Genomic DNA, 20,824 nt, shown 5'->3' on the forward strand with positions numbered 1-20,824 from the left:
GACTACATTCCATTATCCTCGTTTTGCTTTTGTTGATGTTCACTTTATATCCTTCTTTCAAGACACTGCCCATTCTGTTCAACTGCTCTTCCAAGTTCTTTGCTAATACCTTCTCCAAATTTTTCTTTTGTTTCCTTTACTGCTTGTTCAATATACAGGTTGAATAACATCGGGGAAAGGCTACAACCCTCTCACTCCCTTCCCATTCACTACTTCTCTTTCATGCTCCTCGACTCTTACAACTGCCATCTGGTTTCTGTACAAATTGTAAATAGCCTTTTGCTCCCTGTATTTTACCCCTATCACTTTCAGAAATTGAAAGAGAGTATTCCAGTCAACATTGTCAAAAGCTTTCTCTAACTCTACAAACGCTAGGAATTATGTGTTAGTTGGTACAAGTCCCCCCCCCCCCCCACCCTCTCTCTCTCTCCTTTTCCTGAAGCATCTCAGGTAGCTTTTTTCTTCTAGGAACTGCTCGTTCTACTTCTCGGGAAGTGAACAGTGGTAGTCTCTCATAGTACCGGTATTCCAGAAGCTCTGATCCCGTCTTTCCATCACTCCGGTGACGAGAGTGCTTACGTTGTTCCTCACTGACCGAAAATTTCAGAGACAAACATTAAGGGCAGAGTCTAAAAGTGAATCTTGAAGCTCATCAAACAGCCTAATATTCTTGAATGTTTCCGGCATGTTGGTTACAGCAGTAATATAAGGTGCATCCTTTGTTCCCTAAGAATTTAGTAGCAACCTCCCTGAATGATACCCCTCTCCCTCTTACCAACATAACTTTTTTTTTTTTTTAAGATACGGAATAGAACATTGTTTTTCGAATGTCTGGTTCAACAAACACGTCTTCTTTTAATTTTGCTTCTGAGAGAGGAGTGAACCTTTTTGCAGATTAGGGTGTACTGAGAAACAAATGACAAGAAAAAAACGGTACTTTGTGCCGTTCCGGATTTACTTAACATTGAAATTAGCCAATCAGGTCTCTGCGCGCGCAAATTCAAGCGGCCCGCCAGAGGCGCTGCCGTCTGACGGGCTCTTCGTTTGTTTTCCTAAAGCATAACAGGAGAGCGATACAAAATTGGATATAGCACGCTGAGCAGTCTCGTTACATCTGGGCTGCGAGATCAAGTGAGATTGTACCTGGCGGGCGCGCTTAAATTTGCGCACGCCACGGCCTAATTGGCTGACTTCAAGGCTAATGAAGTCTAAAACGCCGCAAGGTATCGATTTTTTTTCTTAACAGTTATTTCTCGGCACATTCAACCCTGTAACACCCTTACAATCTTTTCACACTGTTTCTGACCAGTTTCTATCGAACCTCCAGGGCAAAAGTTCAATTCGCATTTGATCGGTTTTTATTTTGTGTTGTAAACGTAATTTTAGATTTAAATTGAAGCTGTCAATATTCGCACTTCCTTAAAGTCTCATAAAGATCTATATATTTATGCAGCTTATTTCAGACGGTACATTATTACAGATGACTTCATCACCTGCGAAAAGTCTAGCATTACTTTTAATACAGTTGTCACGTCATTAATATACAAACAAAGGTCTCAACACACTACCCTGTGGAACGCATGAGATTACTTCTGCTTCTGTCAAAGATTGTCCATCCAAGAAAACGTGCTGCGTCCTCTCGCTGCCTCTTGTTCGTGGTATAGGTGTTATAACTGTAGTTGAAAAGGGCGTACGTTTCATGTGCCTATGTCCTTCCAAGTCACTTAACGTTCTTCTTTATTTTAAAATTAGCTTACTGTCGTTGCACAGTCGACATTGCGATGTTGTTTGCCATAACTTGTAACTTTATCATCATTACATTTTTCTTGCTTCATACTCTACGTATTACACTATATAATCAGATAATCTACAAATGTATAAAGTAATGCATTTGTGTCTACACATCGACCGAGAACTAATCACTCACTCTCGTGTTAGTATCCTTGCGTAACGTTCGCCTCGTTTCACTGACAGAGATAACGACATTCTGGAAACATTAGTTAGTTAGTCACTTACTTGTTCCAAATTCACGATAAACGATATGACGTGGAACGTGTCAACGGAACAAACATAGAACATTTATATACAACTGAAAAAATTAAAAACTGTTTATGAGTCAACCAGCTGGTCATTTACAAGGTTTTTTCTTTAAACATGAGTGATTATCTCTAATCTGTGACATGCAAGCAGCTGTTGAGGAGAAATGTCTTCTATCTACACCTGAAAATACTTCTACTATTTGTCAGACATTATGTTTCCACCTGGTAAGCTATCAAAGAGTCTTATGGCTACATAATTCGACCCACTGTGCCAAGGTTACAACAATTAAAGTGTAATGCAGATAATTTTTCCTTCTAGTATTGTGCTTGTGAATAATCTGTTACTATAAAACTTAGGCGGATTGTTGGTAAGAAATTTCATAACTGAATAAATAACTGGACTTTTTTATAACATATCTGATGAAAGAGATGCCTGCAACCCCACACATATTTCTAATTACTTTTTATGTGATGAATATCTTTTGCCTAAGCGAAGCGTTATCTCCGAATATTAATCCATAAGACATCTATGAATGATAATATGCAAAACTGGTTAACTTACTAAATTTTGTATCCTCAAATTTAGCAATTTTTCTTATAGCAAAAGTAGCTGAAACTAAACGTGTTAGCACGTCTACTATACCGTTTTTCTAGTTTCAGTTTACATTACTACGCACATACAATAATCTTCAATTTTCTACGCTTTTTACTATCTCTTTGTAGGCTACACTGTGTTAATAGGAGGTGGGATATTTTTGACATCTCCTAACTGGGTGAGCTGCGTTTTTTCAAAGTTTGAAGCTACTCCATTTCTGCAAAACCATTCAGTGCTTGAATCATCTTCGAACAGGAGTAATTTTGCCTTTCGATTCAAATAGAAAGGCTGATGATTAACATCAAAAGTAGAAGGCCAATGATCGAAGCCTTTGGTGTTCTGATTGTAATTTCTGCCCATGCCGACGCTGTGCCGTTTCTCTTTGTATGACTCGAACAGCCTAGGATAACTTTCTGCATTCTTTTTCTTAAGTAAAAGCTAAACCAGGCATTTTCTGGACTACATACTCGTTGTAAAATTTGAACTCTTTGTCCATAAAAACTTAACTTCTCTAATAGAATATTACGATTGACACAAATGCCTTCACTAAGTCACAGAAGATTCCAGTTCTGATATTTTGTCATTTAAGGATTTTATAACATCTCCTAGCATGTATAAGCAGCTGACTCAGTAGAGAGGCCCTTTTGAAATCCCAGCTGCGACTGGTTAAGTATCCCATTACTACACAGTGGTTGACAACGCTGGAGTACATTACCGTCTCGATTTTTTTTTTAAAATAATGTAAGAAGCGACGCTGGACTATAGTTGTTGACATATGTGGACTCATCTCATTTATAGAAATGCGTAACAACGGGATATTCTATCTTTCTGAGAAACCACTCTGAGTTACGATGCATTACATAAGTGACTAACAGCGTGACATGTTATAGGGCCTGAACTTTTTAGTGTCTTATTGGAGATATAATCCACGTCACATGGACTTTTACTTTTCAGAGTCTTGATGATGTTCTTCATTGCGGATGGGAATGTGAGTTTAATTTTTATTTCACTAAATTTCTCTGTATTGATTCTTCAGTTTGCTGCTATTTTCCTGTTCATAAATATTTTCACCAATTTTATCGCCTATTTTTGAATAGTAATTGTTAAGAATATCTGCTACTCATGAACTGTAACGAACACTTAGCAGTCATTTCAGTTAGTGGTTAAGCTACAATATGATACAAGAACGCTGCGGGTGTCTCTTATACTTCGATAGAAATAGTCGAGGACAGACAATACCACTTTCGCAACGCAAACTTTTCGGGCATGTACGCCTTGGAGCGAGACACAGTTGAGTCATAAAGAGAAGTATTAACACAGACCAGCTCTTACCTCGAAATACTCGGGAATGGGACCGGAAAACTAGAAAAAATTCTCTACGAAGGAATTTAAACTGATTTTTAGAATATAGATGTAGAGTAGGATAGGAACTTGACCACAATATCTTGAGAACGTGAAAAGAGTGGGAAAATATGCCGATGGAAAAATTTTTTGTAGCTCTGTTTATGCTGTAACTTCACAACGCCTCACCATCCGGCGATGTTTACACTTTGTAAAGGGACGTGTGATGGCAACGGTAGTATTGCAGTATCCTGGCTGAACCTGTTCGGTGGCCCTCGGGCGGAGGGAAAAAGTCACCTTCGTTAAAGCTGCCGGCGCTGTGCGCTAATTGCCGTGTGTTATCGCGTGGCACTGGCGTGTTGTTCTGCACGAGTGACGGTGGTAACAGCGCGCCTACAGGCGCCGTGAACTTCTCTTGGCGTTTAGCACCTCGTCGACACAGCAAGTATCGCACGAGCTCCAATTACGCTCTCGCCGGAAGGTTACGAGACACGAGCGTTAAAGCATCGCGGATTTGTCTCTTGAGTATAGAACCGAGCATAGTTGCTGGTGTTGTACGACAACGAACTGTTACGTACATCAGAAGTTCTCACATAAGCACCAACACAATGCGTTCAAAACTGTTCACGCCCTTCAACGCGCTCTATGTGTCACCGAATTATGTTTCCAAATAATGTACCCTACCTTTGAAATAGATTACCACTTTCACTAATTCACTCAGATACATTTCGCTACGTTTGAAGAGTTCAGGTTGATTCTTGAAATAAATCAACCAGCTACCGCTGATCATTCTATTTACACTACTGGCCATTAAAATGCTACACCACGAAGATGACGCGCTACAGTCGCGAAATTTAACCGACAGGAAGAAGATGATGTGATATGCAAATGATTAGCTTTTCAGAGCATTCACACAAGGTTGGCGCCGGTGGCGACACCTACAACGTGCTGACATGAGGAAAGTTTCCAACCGATTTCTCATACACAAACAGCAGTTGACCGGCGTTGCCTGGTGAAACGTTGCTGTGATGCCTCGTGTAAGTTTGATAAAGGTCGGTTTGTAGCCTATCGCGATTGCGGTTTATCGTATCGCGACATTGCTGCACGCGTTGGTCGAGTTCCAATCACTGTTAGTAGAATATGGAATCGGTGTGTTCAGGAGGGTAATACGGAACGCCGTGCTGGATCCCAACGGCCTCGTATCACCAGCAGTCGACATGACAGGGATCATATCTGCATGAATGTAACGGATTGTGCAGCCACGTCTCGATCCCTGAGTCAACAGGAGGGGACGTTTGCAAGACAACAACCATCTGCACGAACAGTTCGACGACGTTTGCAGCAGCATGGCCTATCAGCTCGGAGACCATGACTGCGGTTACCCTTGACGCTGCATCACAGACAGAAGCGCCTGCGATGGTGTAGTCAGCGACGAACCTGGGTTCACGAATGGTAAAACGTCATTTTTTCGGATGAATCCAGGTTCTGTTTGCAGCATCATGATGGTCGCGTCTGTGTTTGGCGCCATGACGGTGAACGCACATTGGAAGCGTGTATTCGTCATCGCCATACTGACGTATCACCCGGCTTGATGGTATGGGGTCCAATTGGTTACACGAGCGGTCACCTCTTGTTCGCATTGACGGCACTTTGAACAGTTGACGTTACATTTCAGATGTGTTACGACCCGTGGCTCTACCCTTCATTCGATCCCTGCGAAACCCTACATTTCAGCAGGATAATGCACTACCGCATGTTTCAGGTCCTGTACGGGCCTTTCTGGATACAGAAAATGTTCGACTGTTGTCCTGGCCAGCACATTCTCCAGATCTCTCACCAATTGAGAACGTCTGGTCAATGGTGGCCGAGCAACTGGCTCGTCACAATACGCCAGTCACTACTCTTGATGTACTGTGGTATCGTGTTGAAGCTGCATGGGCAGCTGTACCTGTACACGCCATCCAAGCTCTGTTTGACTCAGTGCCCAGGCGTATCAAGGCCGTTATTACGGCCGGAGGTGGTTGTTCTGGGTACAGATTTCTCAGGATCTATGCACCCAGATTGCGTGAAAATGTAATCACATGTCAGTTCCAGTGTACTATATTGGTCCAATGAATACCCGTTTATCATCTGCATTTCTTCTTTGTGTAGCAATTTTAATGGCCTGTAGTGTATTTACATAAACAGCGATGTTACCGGTTTGGAACCAACAAGTTCATCTTCAGAGCGCTGTTCACATTTAGATAGACATTGGTTGATGTTTACATAAATTTCCAGTTCTTTATTCCTCTTTGTTGCAAAAGGTTCTTGCGCGGGGGGAGGGTGAAGGGGGGAGGGGGGTGATAGGGTGGAGTTTGCCCTACAGCAAAAAACGGTGTTGGAAATGACGCCGCTGCTCTCGGTCGTTAAGTGAAGGCCATCGGCCACTGCATTGTTCGTGGTGAGAGATTTGGAATTCTCGGCACACTCATGACACTGTAGATCTCGGAATACTGAACTACCTAACGATTTCCGAAATGGAATGTCCCATGCGTCTAAATCCTATTACCGTTTCGCGTTCAGAGTCTGTTAAATCCCGTCTTGAGGCCATTAGCACTTTGGAAACCTTTCCACATGAATCAACTGAGTACAAATGACAGCTCTGCCAATGAACTGCACTTTTATACCTCGTGTACGCGATACTACCGCCATCTGCATGCGTACGTGTCGCTATCCCACGACCTTTGTCACCTCAGCGTATATACACTACTGGCCATTAAAATTGCTACACCAAGAAGAAATGCAGATGATAAACGGGTATTCATTGGACAAATATATTATACTAGAACTGCCATGTGATTACATTTTCACGCAGTTTGGGGGAATAGATCCTGAGAAATCAGTACCCAGAACAACCACCTCTGGCCGTAATAACGGTCTTGATACACCTGGGCACTGAGTCAAACAGAGCTTGGATGGCGTGTATAGGTACAGCTGCCCATGCAGCTTCAACACGATACCACAGTTCATCAAGAGTAATGACTGGCGTATTGTGACGAGCCAGTTGCTCGGCCAGCATTGGCCAGACGTTTTCAATTGGTGAGAGATCTGGAGAATGTGCTGTCCAGGGCAGCAGTCGAACATTTTCTGTATCCAGAAAGGCCCGTACAGGACCTACAACATGCGGTCGTTTATTACCCTGCTGAAATGTAGGGTTTCGCAGGGATCGAATGAAGGGTAGAGCCAAGGGTCTTAACACATCTGAAATGTAACGTCAACTGTTCAAAGTGCCGTCAGTGCGAATAAGGGGGGAAGGGGAGGCGAGACATGTAACCAATGGCACCCTATACCATCACGCCGAGTGATAAGCCAGTATGGCGATGACGAATACACGCTTCCAATGTGTGTTCACCGCGATGTCGCCAAACACGGATGCGACCATCATGATACTGGAAACAGAACCTGGATTCATCCGAAAAAATGACGTTTTGCCATTCGTGCACCCAGGTTCGTCATTGAGTACACCATCACAGGCGTTCCTGTCTGTTATGCAGCGTCAAGGGTAAACGCAACCATGGTCTCCGAGCTGATAGTCCATGCTGCTGCAAACGTCGTCGAACTGTTCGTGCAGATGGTTGTTGTCTTGCAAACGTCCCCATCTGTTGAGTCAGGGATCGAGACGTGGCTGCACGATCCGTTACAGCCATGCGGATAAGCTGCCTGTCATCTCGACTGCTAGTGATACGAGGACGTTGGGATCCAGCACGGCGTTCCGTATTACCCTCCTGAACACACCGATTCCATATTCTGCTAACAGTCATTGGATCTCGACCAACGCGAGCAGCAATGTCGCGATACGATGAACCACAATCGCGATAGACTACAAACCGACCTTTATCAAAGTCGGAAACGTGATGGTACGCATTTCTCCTCCTGACACGAGGCATCACAACAACGTTTCACCAGGCAACGCCGGTCAACTGCTGTTTGTGTATGAGAAATCGGTTAGAAACTCTCCTCGTGTCAGCACGTTGTAGGTGTCGCCACCGGCGCCAACCTTGTGTGAATGCGCTGAAATGCTAATCATTTGCATATCACAGCATCTGTTTCCTGTCGGTTAAATTTCGCGTCTGTAGCACGTCATCTTCGTGGTGTAGCAATTTTAATGGCCAGTAGTGTATTAAAGAGGATGTTCCATACGCTGATCTCGAAGCTGAAAACAGTTGTGGTCTCCTCACTGCAGTAAACTTTCTAACATTCCCTTACATCTTCACAAAACTGTATAATTCGCTGTTTAATATCTTCAGCAGTATCAGCGTGACTGCTATACACTTTTGAGTGACGTCATGTGATCTTGAAGACCGACGTAATTGCAGTGCTCCATCTATTAACGCATTTTGGGCCATACTGGTGCGGTAGTTGTCTTACATCAGCAGCAAAATATGTTACAAGTATACACATAGGCCACGTGTGAAATTTATAGAGGCTAATAAAAAAGTTTACCATTTAAATGTATTTGTGCTAACTAGGGCAGTATTTCGCACTGCCAGTGGCTGCTCGTAATCACACATTCTCAAATTATCTCATAAACGACTCGTTTGCGGAACCATGCTTAATGGAACATTTTTGCTTCTGCTATCATTTACGTTTTGACATCTCAGTTTTCCCCAGTGAATTATGATATTCCCGCACCATCTCACAGAAACAGCCACTTTTAACGAAACCAACTGGAATTAAGTGTGGCATCTCCATTTCTAAACAGTGACCGACAGTCGGCAGGTGTGGTTGAAGTGATCGCTGTAGCAAGTGTCTACTAAAACCATTATTGCAGGCCCCTGTTTTGAACACAACCGAGGTAGATTCTTCCTAGACGTCGGTCAGAGGCCTGAAGATGGCGTAATAAAACGCTAAAACTGGTTGCCAAGTAGAATAGAGTTGAAAGTTGACGGCTGAAAGGCATTTAATTTGACAGCCTCTAACTCACGGGAAGTTAGAGGAATGAGAGTGTCTTTTCAACACCTGGTGAATATACGGTGGAGCCAGTCTCTGGAACGCTGATTATCATGAGGAGCTGTACACAACACTTCAATTTGGATGTGCTGAGGAAGGTCCGTTGAGACTGTAATTGTCAACGAGACTGCTCGTAACCAGAACGAACTGGAAGGAGGTGGAACAATAGCCGTTTAGACAGGAGACATGCATGTCTTCTCTAGGTGATGTCCATGTACGCTTGTAGAGACATTCTTCTGACTATTTTCATTGCAAATACCGCATGTACACATTTGGTAGATTAATTAGCCCAGCTCTGTGAATCACACTGATCTTCTTGTAAATATGAACTTCTATTGCATGTTTCCCACAAGTGAATTTTATTTTTGTTTTTCATTGAAATACTTCGCTGTTATTGGCGTCCTCACTGGTCTAGAAAGAAAATTATGGTTATGATAATTACTTGTTTAACTAATTCTGAGTCGTTTGTTATTAGGATACACAGTGTATCAAGTAGTAATTTTAGGCTAATGTAATACTGAGAATGAAAAAAATTGTCCAAGTAGGCTGAAGTCTTTTCATTATCTGTGCAATTAGCCAGTTTCAACCACAGGTCATTTTCAAGCACGTATTTTAAGCTTCGCGCCTCACATGTGGACAGATATACAAATGTACCACGATGTATAAAAATGTGAAATGATGCGTGAAGCTTAATAAGTATGCTTCAAAATGACTCACTGTTGAATCTCTAATAAATAGATTACAGCCTACTTGGACCATGTGTTCATCCTCAAAAGACATTGAGGATGTGGACCCTCACAAAAAATTTAAAAAATTAAAAAAATAATTTAAATTCATTTTATAATTATCACAGCCTTCTGTGGCATATCCCCTGACCTTAAGGTCGCTACCGTGATATAAACTCGATCTAAAGGTAGTCAGTTCAGATACTGCTGATTGATGAAATATTCAACAGTAATATAGGGCAATTCAAGATGAATATAGCAATTTCAAAAGACTATAACTATTGTAATACCCAGCGATATATTGTTAAGAACTGCATAGAATGTAATAGAAAGTGCAAAATTTCGATCGTTGCGCAAGCGAAGCACACTTTTCTAAATCATCGTCTACCAAACCATTGGATCTGTTGTATTGGACATGACAACGCCATGTTCTCTTCTGGACCACATATATATTCGGACCAGACACATGAGGATTTTTTATGCAGTTATGTGAAGTACCTCGTGTATGTGCCTCCTTCACTGAAAACTATTTTAGAAATGAAAATGTGCACGCGTCGGCGACTCCACATAGGCTTCAGAATATATAGCGTGATACGGATTATCGCTTGTATGTTGTCCGTGTGACAAAGGGGAGTCGACGCATCGTAGGCGTGATGAACACTAATTGTTTGAGCTGAATCTGGCTACACAATGGAAAAGATGCATTGCAAGTATCTCCTGAAGCACAAGAGACAATGCGTCTGACGACTTTAGGAGAGACACGCTGTATAAATCAAAGATGTTTGATACTTGAAAAGTGTATAGTTTCATTTGATTAAAAAGCACCTATGCTTGGGTCTCAGACAGGACCCCACGTTTGATACTGAGATGTTATTCCAACACAGTTTGAGAGCCTCTTTCACGCATTCGAGTTTAGGGGAATATCAGTGGGCTGAAGTCCAAAAGGGAATTTGGAATGAGGAGTGAGTTGCGCAAAGCCACTGTCTAAGGGTGGCGTAGTGGTTAGCACGTCTGCCTAATGAGCCTTGGTACGAATTTTCATTTGTCGCTTCAGTATATATATATATATATATATATATATATATATATATATATATATATATATATATATATATATATATATATATATATGTGTGTGTGTGTGAAACTTGAAAAGGTCGCTGGAACCGCACATTTCATTTGGTTGAAAAGAACAGTTTGTTATGGCCTGGTACCTGCGTCTCGGAATCAGTGATGCAGGTCGCCTATTAGCGTGCTACTGTCTTGAGCACTGGAAAGAGACTGAAGGATGGTGAAACCGTAGGCGAAAAGATGTTGATGTTCACGGCTCATGACAAATCGTGGCGCTTGCAGGTTCTCACGCTCTGTAAAGGAGGATATGCAGCGAACTGTGACGGATCTGGCAACAGAGTGCAAAGCTGGTTCATATACAGTGCGGAGCACACCGTCCAGGGCACGTAGCTGGCCACGGAGCACCTCAGCAGACGATCCCTACGTGTTTCCATGACGACAGAACGACTTCGCCATATACGATTGTAGTAGGCACGGGACCATTGAGATCCGTGGAAGCCGCCACCTAGTCTGAGAAATCGTCATGCTTTTATAGCAGGTCCGTAGACGTGTCTGGATACCGCGCCATCCAGGCAAACTGTTGCTCAAAACATGCACCGCGGCACGGAGGCAGACCGGTGGGAGCAGTATAATGCTAGATGGCACATACACGTCGGCTACAATGGTGTTTGGAAGGCGCGAGGACAGCTGTGGACTACATGAATATCACTATTGACCACTCACATCCCTTCACGCTTGACGACTTCCCCCAAGACAACAGCATTTTCGAGCAGGCCATAATCTACTGAAGTGGTTTGAGGAACATGTTAGTGAACTTACGTTGACGTCTTGGGCAACAAATTCGCCTGGCCTGAAGTCGACGGAACACGTCTGCGATGCTACTGAGCACCAGCCCCACCCCTCTAAACCCCCCACTCACATCGGGAACTCTCCAAGAACTTGTCCAGTCTATGCCATTGCGTCTCAATGGTGGATCGTCTGAAGATGGCAATTTTCAATTTTTTTTTATTAGTAGAACTCATGGACGTAAGTTCTAAAAGTTTCAATGATGGAATCACATTTGAAGTGCCTGAAAAATAACTAGACGTGTAACAACACCTTCCTGCCACGCTAACTTTTTGAAGCAACTCTTCAATATCTACAGACTCAGAGAGACAACAACCCATTCATTCACAAGGAGAAGCTTCCACATTGACTTCTGACCGATACTGAAGACCTGAAAAGTGTGTTCATGGCAAAACCCAGAATCCATATGTAAATGATGCCCAAAAACCATATTTTCATCGATTGCAGTTGCCAGAATTGCAACTTAAGATGCAATTCTTGTATTAATGGTGGCAACATAGGGAAGATGTAGCTATTAGGAAGAATTGGGTATAAGACGGAAATTTCACTCATGACAAATAGATTTACAGCGCCCGTCTGCAGCTGAAAAGTCAGTTGACGATCTGGCAAATGAAAGAAGGCAGAAAAGAGGAAACGAGAAGAGAATCCTTGAAGGGAAAGGGGACCCTGAGTCCCATTTTGGTGTCTTCTGAAGAGCTGGCATAAGAAAAAAATGTTAGCTTGAACTATAAAAGCATTTCCTAGAAATTATATTATTTAAAGTTTATGTTCCTTTTCTCAGAATCTATGAAAGCTAGAATTACGAAATTGCGTACTTAATTCTATAAAACCCAATAAATGTTTTCTCCAGCTTAAATTTTGAAATTCTAAGTGTAATCTGAGATATGGAGCAAAGGGCTGGGAATTTCGCATGATTTTTATATTAGAGAATTATAATTAAAATGATTAAAATTCTTCTATTCGATATATTCAAAAAACTTCATGGGAGAAGCTTACTCTATGCAAAGAGATAAAACCGAAAATTTTGTAAAAATTTCTTGAATAGTTTTTGAGAAAAAAGTACAAGCATTATGTTTTGAAAGTAAAATTTTTAAACTCTATAAAAAAGTAATGTATAGTTCAAGGAACTTAACAGTAAATGTGTTCATTTCGTAAAAAGCATGGTACAAAATTTCATTGCTGTATATTCGAAATTGTAGATTTGATGCAATTTGTGCTTTTCATGAACGTGGCCACTTAAGCACGGCGCCAAAATGCTTTGGTTCGTCACTGTATCTAAGTCTCCTCAACATAGTGCGTTGACGACACAGACAGAGTTATCCCAGATGTACTGTCAACTTCGAAGGATTATAAAGAGTGTCTTAAAGAACGCACTGAGGAAAAGTCATTCAACGATGCTGCAGGGCATCGTTTGCCGTTAGGTCACCCCTTCGGCAGCAAACGTCAGTTGGAATGCTGACAGACTACTGGTGGTACTTCTCGCAAGGGACCTCATATTATTCAGGACGTTACATGACAACAACGCTGTCGAGGCCGTTAAGCGCAATGGCGACAGAGACTTCAGAGATACAACTCACGTGTGATGCTGAAGGGGAAGGCCTGCCGGAAGCCGTTTGCCCTTGTAACTTCGACGTGCCTCAGTCTATAAGGTCCGCAGCTATAAGAAATGGCGACATCCTTTACCTCTAGTTCTAAAAGACGCTAAACTGTCTTGCTTTCGCTCTACGTTTCGTATCTTCTTCGGTCCAGCTCCGGTGGCGTACTTGCCGCCAGATTTCAGAACTGGAACGAAGATCATTCTCGCCCAAGAGCATTTCTGAAGGGAGGAATGAAAATTTTTGCCAAGGCTGGGATTCAAACCCGGCTCTCCTGATCACTAGGCAAATGCGCTAATCACTATGCTACCCTGTCACAATGGCTTTGCGCAACTGCACCATTGACATCAGTGCAGCCGGCCGAAGTGGCCGTGCGGTTAAAGGCGCTGCAGTCTGGAACCGCAAGACCGCTACGGTCGCAGGTTCGAATCCTGCCTCGGGCATGGATGTTTGTGATGTCCTTAGGTTAGTTAGGTTTAATTAGTTCTAAGTTCTAGGGGACTAATGACCTCAGCAGTTGAGTCCCATAGTGCTCAGAGCCATTTGAACCATTTGACATCAGTGCACACACACAAACATTATTTCAAAATTTATAGGAAAACGACAACCACAGACACAGTAATACCTTCTTGCTCATAACACCCCACAGCTCACAAACATGCAGCTTTCCACTTAGCGGTACACTGTCTCACATACATCCCCATGTCCAGAGATGATTTTAAAGCAGTGTTAGATACAATAAAATTTATTGCCACAGCCAATGGCTACAGTCCAGTTCTTATTGACCACATCTTGCACAGGAAACAAAAACGGAAAATTATACCCCTCCTCTATGTCCCACCTGCTTCCCCATCCACTGTCTACAAGAAATGGTGTACACTACCATTTCTAGGTGAGGTATCACAGATTATAGCCCAAGTACTGAAAGCCTGCAAGTATAGGCTCTCGTACTATGTTAAGAACACGACAGCCCAGTGTGTTTTTAATAGCAAAGATAAGATCCAATTATTAGCCAACAGTGGGATATACAAAATCACCTCTTCTGATCGTGACAAATTTTACATCGGTCAGTCAGGCAGAGATATAGCAACTAGTTTGGCTGAACATGAACGCAGCTGGAGGAGTTCCTTATGTATTCTGTAGTTACATTGATAATTGTTTCTTCTTATAATAGGTTTGTGTATCACTCTTCATGTTTCATACCTCCTGATGCAGCCTTGTCTAGTACTAATTATATTTTATTTAATAGTTCTGTTTATTAATATAAACTGTTATGTAGGCATGCTGTTCCTATTTTGTGTTAAAGGTTTCCTGTATACGTCATTGTTATTTATTTACTGTTCACTTTTCTACTTTTTCATTGCATTACCAACACACTGTCAAAGATGTTACTTACTGTATGTTTTTGCTTCAGTCTAGACGTGTTACTTCTCTTCCGATGTTGTTTGCAAACATTGTAACTTCTTTGGTGACAATACTCAGTAAGTGTCTGAAGATGACCTTGTAAGCCGAAAACCGGTTAACACAATAAAAGTCATATTGTAGAACAAAAGCAAACTGGTGCTTTTCATTATTTATAATGTTGTTCTGCCAAGAACAGACGGAAGATACCGATAACATGATTAGACCTTCTCATTATGGAACACTAAAAGAACTGCATTCACACGTTTCGACAGATTATGCAGCGGTCCTCTTCAGGTCAGTTAGTCACCGTGAAGAAGACCACTGCAAAGTCGATCGGAACTTCAGCGTTTTAATTATTTTAGTGTTTCATAATGATACTGCCTAATACTCAGAATGATTTCAGTCAACCTTGGTAATAAGTTTCTTCCAATTCAAGTTTTCATCACTGTGTGCACCAGAAATAGGGAACATTCTATTCTGTTAACAGTCTCTCGCTCGTGGGCTACATCAGTTGTCGGCAAGGCTCTATTTGTTGTAAAAAAATGAATGTAGTGTGTTATCTCGAAGTGAAGGGAGAATTTATTTTCAGAGAACCATTAATAATTCTTTAAAAAACATCATTTACAATTTCTTCTTTTACTTTCTCTCGAATATGTTTTATTATAACACTAGTATCGTCTGCAAACGGCACCAATTCTGCTAGATTAATGTTAACTGGAAGGTCATTGGTATACGTAATGAACAGAAGCGGGCCCAAAATTAAACTCCGTGACACTTTGTGAGTTCTGTCGAGTCACTGAAGTTTTTCTCCTTCCAACAATGTTTGAATTACTGAGTACAAACTTTTTGCATTCTGCTTGTTAAATATGATTCGAACCAGTTGTTTGTAAAGTTATCAGTTCCAGAAACGTTAAGGTTCTTTAAGAGAGTAACTTGACCTACAGAATCAAACGCCTTTGACAGGTCACAAAAGATACTATACGCCGATATTTTTTTATTATTTTAAACGTGTCATATTTGGTTAGTGAAAGTATAAATAGCATTCTCAGTCTCGAATCCGAACTGTGATGTGCTAGGAAAAATTGTTTCTACTTGAATTGATACAACTCATGAGTACTTTACTTTTTGAAGTATTTTGGCAAAAAAATTTCAGTAAGGAAATTGTAGAATTCTACTTCTTTCTTATCACCTTTCTTACTCGTATAAAGAAGTTTAACTATGACATATTTAAAACTATATAAATGAAAATCAATTGCCGCATGTATGAAGGATCATCACTTGAGAATGGCTCGACCGGTATAGCTGATTTTGTTTTGTCGTGTTCGTAATAGTCAGGGCAAGGTTTGCAGGAAAGAAAATTTTTGGAAATTCCACCGGAAAAGTCGGAAATTTGAACGGTACTTTTGTATGAAAATCTCAATGAAAGGAATATGAACTTCAGTTTGACAGTTCTGTTGTCGCATGTTTTCATAACAAGAACGAATTACACTTTGAATATTGATATTTGCGAAAAATAATACAATTGAAAGCTTTATTTCAATTTGTCATCGGTGGTGCTCATATTTTGGCATATTGCAAAGATTGAATTGACGTCAGTTCGTGGTAATTTGGCGTGTTGCAAACATTCACTTGATTTCAGTTCGAGGTTTATTTCTTTGGAGAAAATTCCGCCAGTGAGGCATCGAAAAATCGATTGGAGTTCGCGCAACGCAGACCCACTACTTGACCGTCGAGTGAATGAGACTGATGAAAAGCGTAGACGGCGTTTGGAGGCAAGTCGAAAAAGAATTTTTCAAGTGCGAGCAACTATTACGCCGGAATAACGGCTGAGTCGAGTTCGACAGGTTCAGTTGGAGATGAGGCACAAAATAATTTAGAACTTAGACAAAACAGAAGGCCGTACCTGGCAATTCGAAGTGAGCGTCTGGCTTTCAGATGTGATCCAACAGTCGATTACGCAAGAGATGTATTGGTCAGTTTCGGAACAATGATAGTGTTTGTCAACCCGCAATGAAGCTTTCGACACAAACCGCGAGGATTACGTTGTGCAAGCGAAAAGGTCAAACTACCAAACAGAAGAAATATCGCTCATATGCAAGCGTTGCGATGAACGCATTAAAAACGCCAACAAAGAATTGCCAAAACAATCAATTCCTGTTTATTCCATTTCAATAAATTCATTATCTTACTGCAACTGTTTTATTTCAGTTCACACAAATTCAAGGAAAGATCCGGTTGGCTGAATCCCTTCTCGACCAACTGACTGACTGACTGACTGACAGACAGGCAATGCACAGCCAAGATCCCTGGAGATACAGATATGTAATACGTTAAACACTTTCCGTTAAACCGCCTGGGAGAAAGAACGTGCTAAGCCGTGTTGTGAAAATGTGCGGTTTTGTTTTCCTTTTTGCAGTGTTTTTTAACAGAAAGCAGGAAAGTTGTGTTTATCTTTGTAATCTACCTGTTTGTAGATTACAACCATGCGAAGTACAGTCATTAAAACTACTATCCTCACAGCTGTAAAGATCTCTCTCATACCCCGTTTATTAATGATTCCAACTAATTTTCCCATTCGTTTTGAGTTCTATTCCAAATCAAGGTTCCGTTTGCAGTAAAAATAAACAAGGTCAGTGAGAGGTTGAGAGGAGGAGATGAACAAAGAAGGGGGTAGGAAATGGATATAAAGAAGGAGAAGGAGAATATGGCCAGAAAAATGAGGAAGGAGGAGTGGATAGAGAGAGTGTGGGATAAAAAACGACATACGAGGATTGGGGGAAAGGTGATGGACGGAGGTAGGAGGGAAGAGGGGGAGATAGAAAAAGGGTTTGGGAGGGGGAGGGTAGAAAAGAGGGTAGAGAGAGGTGGAGAGGGAGATTACGACTTACATACATCTCATACATCTTTAGCAATTGTGAAGCATTGCTGGGTTTACTAGTCTGCCTATAAAAATTCCCTGTGCTACTAAGAAGGGAAACTCACCATCGCAACCCGCTCAGGAATAGTAGCAAGATGGCTCATTGTATAAAAGCACTCGCCCTACCGGGATCATCCGACCGCCGTGTCATCCTCAGCGGAGGATGCGGATGGAGGGGCGTGGGGTCAGCACACCGCTCTTAAGACGGTATTCTTGACCGAAGCCGCTACTATTCGATCGAGCAGCTCCTAATTGGCATCACGGGGCTGAGTGCACCCCGAAAAATGGCAACAGCGCATGGCGGCCTGGATGGTCACCCATCCAAGTGCCGACCACGCCCGATAGCGCTTAACTTCGGTGATCTCACGGGAACCGGTGCATCCACTGCGGCAATGCCGTTGCCTTGGTTCATTGTATAGCACGTCAAAAACTGAACCCATATCAAGCATGAAAACACAAGGAGGGTGTACTGAAGTGTTGAAAAAAGAAGCAAAGTAGAAGCAGTGAATTGTCCAAGAGGAATATGTGCAACATTGCGCTACTCAGAGTAACCGTGGCGTAGTGGTTATGTGGTGACGGTGTTTGTTTGAGAACGGGGAGATCCAGGTTCAAATCTCTGTCGCCCCGCTGTTTCTTTTATTTTTTCTACAAAATTATAAACTATTCGTCCGATCCATTGAAGTGTCTGTTTGCTGTACTCAGATTCATGTCTGTGTCGTGGTGTAACGTCCGGTTGCATCAACGACGTGAAGCAAAGGGACCTCCAGTCGTACTTACCTCCTGTTTCTTCTACACAAGTACCACACCTTAGCCGGCCGGTGTAGCCGAGCGGTTGTAGGCGCGTCGGTCTGGAACCGCGCGACCGCTACGGTCGCAGGTTCGAATCCTGCTTCGGGCATGGATGTGTGTGATGTCCTTAGGTTAGTTAGGTTTAAGTAGTTCTAAGTTCTAGGGGACTTATGACCTCTGATGTTAAGTCCCATAGTGCTCAGAGCCATTTGAACCACACCTTATGCCCCTTACGTTCCGTTTTGCAAGTTTTGACTGTTGAATTCCTTCGTTGTGACATAGTTCACACCCGTTTATTTGTTGTTTTGACTTCTGTTAGAGGTCTACGCGGCATCTCGCCTGCTCTCACTATTCATCAAGTTTTCTTGCGACGGTAATATATGCTTACCATATGACTGATATTCTATAACCAACGTGTAGTATCACAGTAGACAAGACTACAGAAGGAAAGACACGTCAGTGACCGGAGGGGCGGTTCACAAATACGAGGCACGAGGGAGATATGAACACGGATCTCCCACTTCGCAGGCCAAGACCGTGTTCACACACCACGACACAGTGGTTCTTGCAAGACGTTCGATGTTGCACATCTTGATCCTAGACCGTTCGCTGTTTCTATTTTGCTTCTTTTTTCTCAGTTCAGTACACTTGGCCGTGTTACGCTAGAAATGGCTCTGAGCACTACGGGACTTTCTGAGGTCATCAGTTCCCTAGAACTTAGAACTACTTAAACCTAGCTAACCTAAGGACATCACACACATCCATGCCCGAGGCAGGATTCGAACCTGAGACCGTAGCGGTCGCGCGGTTCCAGACTGTAGCGCCTAGAACCGCACGGCCACCCCGGCCGGCTTGTTACCGCTAGATCTGAGGGGGTACGATGGACAGTTTCCGGTGTAAGGACATTACTTACATAAGAACAACATGCAATACTGCAGTGCTATAATGCCAGTAATCGAGAAATAATCAAAACATGTAGATGTTAAGACTCTGCTATCGTAAAGAACCGGCAACCGTGGTAAGGAGAAGCGAGTAAACAATGGTAAACAGTGCGTGACAGTGGACACGCCGGATGCGCCGGCAGGCGGTCTGAGCGGCGAGCGCTCTTTAACCGCGACCTTCTAATAAATTCATTGGGCGGCGGAATGAGTCAGAGGCGTCGCACCCGTGACTGGGATGGGATGGGACGGCATCCCGGCGTGAGCGCGTTTCCTAATGAACGGGGACACTGGGGCCCGACTCAGCAGCTGCCCGCTTAAGTCAGCCTTGCGTAAGCCGCGGCGACAAACACTGCGCCGCATTCCGCGGGGTGGCGCCCGCAGGGGTCGTGTCTGGGGCCGCCGCAACGGATAAGGGCCTCGTCTTACGAGGAGGCGAGGGCACGCGGTGTAACGCTTCACAGATAAGCGCGTCCATTACGTCATCAGCAGTGACGATGACACTGGCTTAAACATTACGATTGCGAGGAGAAATTTGTCCTCGGCCCGGCGCAGAGATGGTGCAGATATCTGTTTCCGTTGCGTTGGTACATCTAGCACCGTGTCGTAATGTCAAGTATTTTGTTTATTCGGCATTTAAAGTGGACTGCACGATAACATTTTATGATCAGATGCTGTCACTGGACGAACTGGAAGTTGTCGTTAGTGTGCAGTTCCGGCTGTTCGGTCATTGTATAAGAACAAATATTCAGAACTATCCTGAGAGTATTTGTTCCTCATACGACTGGAAATGCTATATCTACGTGCAGCAATCGTTCCTGGATATCTGATAATGAACCAGCCGGAGTGGCCGAGCGGTTCTAGGCGCTTCAGTCTGGAACCGCGCGCCCGCTACGGTCGCAGGTTCGAATCGTGCCTCGGGCATGGATGTGTGTGTTGTCCTTAGGTTAGTTAGGTTTAAGTAGTTCTAAGTTCTAGGGGACTGATGACCTCAGATGTTAAGTCCCATAGTGCTCAGAGTCATTTTATCTGATAATGGATAAATTCCGAAACGCATCGTATGAGCAATAAAATTATTGCTCGAACAGTCCACTGGTGTACTACCGGTCCATAGTGTCCAATGGGCACAATATTTCGGCAATCAGACATGTCGCCATCGTCAGGTGCGCTGGCGAACTGCACACCTGACGATGGCGACATGTCTGATCGCCGAAATACTGTGCCCGTTGGACACTATGGACCGCATTACACCTGTGGACTCTTCGAGCAAGAAATACGCCGGGAGAAACTGAAGAATCACAATAAAGTCATTCTTTGCTGATAAATGACTTTTGCCATTGCGACCCAATCAGCCTGAAGGCAGAACTACTGATTATTAGTGTGATTACGTAGGAGCCAGAGAGTAAGTTACACAAGTCGTCCGATGCAAAGACCATTGCTCAACAAAGGTTGCTAGAATTGCGCTCTACCAAAACTGCGGTCCGGTAGTTTTCGAACACCACACACATGACGTAGCAAATTATATACACTCCTGGAAATTGAAATAAGAACACCGTGAATTCATTGTCCCAGGAA

The 20,824-nt window shown here is 42.9% G+C and overlaps 1 protein-coding gene and 1 pseudogene across 1 annotated transcript in view; both read right to left on the reverse strand.

The window, feature by feature from the left end:
- Positions 1-20,824, reverse strand: part of LOC126234332 (uncharacterized) — a 126,982-nt gene that overhangs the window by 74,503 nt on the left and 31,655 nt on the right. The window lies entirely within an intron of this gene.
- LOC126238005 (5S ribosomal RNA) lies at positions 17,808-17,925 on the reverse strand (annotated as a pseudogene).

Source organism: Schistocerca nitens, chromosome 2, assembly GCF_023898315.1.
Source record: "Schistocerca nitens isolate TAMUIC-IGC-003100 chromosome 2, iqSchNite1.1, whole genome shotgun sequence".
Taxonomy (NCBI): domain Eukaryota; kingdom Metazoa; phylum Arthropoda; class Insecta; order Orthoptera; family Acrididae; genus Schistocerca; species Schistocerca nitens.